Below are 2961 nucleotides of genomic sequence, written 5' to 3' on the forward strand. Positions count from 1 at the left end.
AATACTCTTTATCTACTTTTACTTATTATTAGTTACTTCTTTTACAATCATTGTTATTATATCCTATATTGTATTAACTACCCTAACTATATTTTCTTCGGTATATACTCGTATTATTAGTAACGATATGTATCATTCTAATTTTACTTAGTTATTCCTAAATTAGAAAATTATTATTCAATAATTTAGCCTTCTGTTCAACCGTTCGCTTTGGACAGGTTGGTGGTCTTGATTTGTTCTTTGATCATTTATTATCATTTAATATCATTATTATTATTTTTATTTATTATCATTATTTCAAGACGTTTTTTTAATTTATACTTTTCTTCCCGTATTGTTTTTGTTTTATGTACATCTCCTGTACTTTTTTAACTGTATATTTTACGTATTTTTAAAAAAAAAAATTACTCTTGCCATTGTTACTTATTTTTTATTTTTATCATTGTTTGGTCAAGTTTATTTTATACTGATAATATTTTATGTCTTCCTTCCTTTTATTTATATGTAATTTCTTATCACTTTATTTTTATATAATATTTATCCTAGCTTAAATTAACTTATTGTTGTAATATTCTCAGTTTTCTTTTTTTTGTATCTTTTTAGCCCTGATGAAGCCCTGCAAAGTGTGGCGAAACCTCGGACATTAAAATAGTTGTTGTTGTTGGTTGGGGCTTTTGGGCGTAAAACCTTAAGGTCATCAACGCCCATGCTTCTCACTTTATAATTCTATTTCAAGATTTGAAATAATTTAATTGCTAAATAAGTTTGAATAATTAATTATTTTAGATTTTTTTAATACATATGACAAACTTTTGGGTTTAGATCTTATTCAAAAGATTATTCCTTTTTAAGAAAATTACAACCATTTCTATGTTTTTTTGGTAATCATTCAGGGCATCTGAAACACTCGGTCCCACTCCCAATCTATGTAAGTTCATGCAATAGAAATGGCATTCCTCAAATATGTGACTGACTGTAAGTACACTGTTGCAGTATTGACATTTTGGGGGTGGTTGCTTCAGATATCAGATATGCATGAGTTAAATTTGTATGACCTATTCTCAATGTGGCAATAGCTACCTCCTCCCTGCGATTGGGACGGTTTGATGTGGTCCATGGTTTAATCGTTTTTTTAACAGTTTTTAATTTTCTTGGCGGGCTTTCATTCCACATGGCTTGCCAACTAGCTAATATTTCATTTTTCATCGGGAGACTTATTTTTTGGGGTGTCAGAATGGCCGCGCCCCGACCCGGAAGGGCAAGTGCTTGTTTGGCTGCAACGTCCGCCAATTCATTCCCAGCGATCCCCACGTGACCCGGCACCCATATAAAGAAAACAGTTTTTCTAGCATATTGGTGTAATTGTGTATTTTTATGATTGCTGAGTGTTTCGGGTAAATATTCTTCATGGCTTTTAATGAGCTTAAAGAGTCGGTAATGATAACAATGTTTCTTTTGCGTCACTGTCATAGAGAAGTGGAGTGCTGAGGCTATTGCATGTGATTCAGCTGTATTTACACTGCATAATTTATGTAGTTTTATTTTATGGGTTGAGTTATGTGTGATGAAAGAGGATTCTGTAGATTCGTTAGATTTTGATCCGTCGGTATATATAAAAAAAGGATCTGGAATATTTTGACAGAGATGTGAGAACCTAGTTCTATATTCAGTATGTGATGTACTACCTTTGGGCAATCGGGATAATTGTAGCATTGTATTTGGTAGTCTGTGTATCCATGGAGGATGAGGACTTCCGGGATGGAAAGAGGTATTTCTTTAAAGAATTCAATAGCAGTATGTGTTCTTTCTGCCAACGGGAGTGTTGAATTTATTTTGTTTCTAAAAAAATTTGAATATTTTGGTTTGAAGATGCATTTATGTGTAGGATGAATAATTTTTTCCTTCTGAATAATAGAGGAGGTAGTCCAGCTTCAGAACACAGACTAAGAATGGGGCTAGTTCGAAATGCGCCAGTTGCGATACGTATCCCTGTATGATGAACCACATCCAGTCTGGCGAGAATCCGGTGCCGGGCAGAGCCTTAAATAAAACTTCCATAGTCTAGTTTCGAGCATACTTGGGTCCGGTATAATTTTATCAGTGTGTGTCTGTCAGATCCCCAGGAGGTGCCGCTAAGCAAGCGTAATATATTTAGTTTTTTTATTGTATTGAATTTTAGTGTCGAAATGTGCGCTTCCCAATTTAGCTTCCGATCAAATATCAACCCCAGAAATCTGTGGTTATTTGTGTAGGGTATCAAAGATTCACCTAAATAGAGTTCTGGAGATGGTGGGGTTATTCTTTTTCGGGTGAAATGGAGGCATTTGGTTTTCTCAGGTGAGAACTCAAGACCGATTGAAACTGACCAATTATTGATTCTATTGATTGCTTCCTGTAATTTATGTTTGATAGTAGTTGTATTTGCTGATCGACAAATAATGGCTAGATCGTCCGCAAATAGCAGCGGTTTAACGCCCCTTGGCATGTTAAGTCCCAAATCGTTAATTGCTAGGCAGAATAGAGTTGGGCTGAGAACACATCCTTGCGAGACTCCGCTAATCTGTTCGCGTTCATCGGAAAATTCACATCATATTTGAACTCTGAAAAGGCGATGTGAAAGAAATTGTTTTATGTATTGCCCTTTGATTCCGACAGCTGATAATTTTTGAGGATTATATTATGTTTGATACTGTCAAATGTTTTTTTAAGATCGAAAAATATCGCGATTAAATGTTGAGCGTTAATAAATGAATATTGGGTTTCAGCCTCCAAAGTAACGAGATGGTCTAGTGAGGATCGACCTTTGCGGAATCCAGATTGAAAAGATTGTAAGAAATTATTGCTCTCTATTATCCACATTAATCTTTTATTGACCATACGTTCCATTATTTTACTGACACAGCTTGTGAGGAATATGGGTCGGTAGCTGGCTGTCATCCGCTTGTCCTTTCCATTTTTTAA

Source organism: Halyomorpha halys, unplaced genomic scaffold, assembly GCF_000696795.3.
Source record: "Halyomorpha halys isolate HHAL.00 unplaced genomic scaffold, Hhal_1.1 Scaffold1958.1, whole genome shotgun sequence".
NCBI lineage: Eukaryota > Metazoa > Arthropoda > Insecta > Hemiptera > Pentatomidae > Halyomorpha > Halyomorpha halys.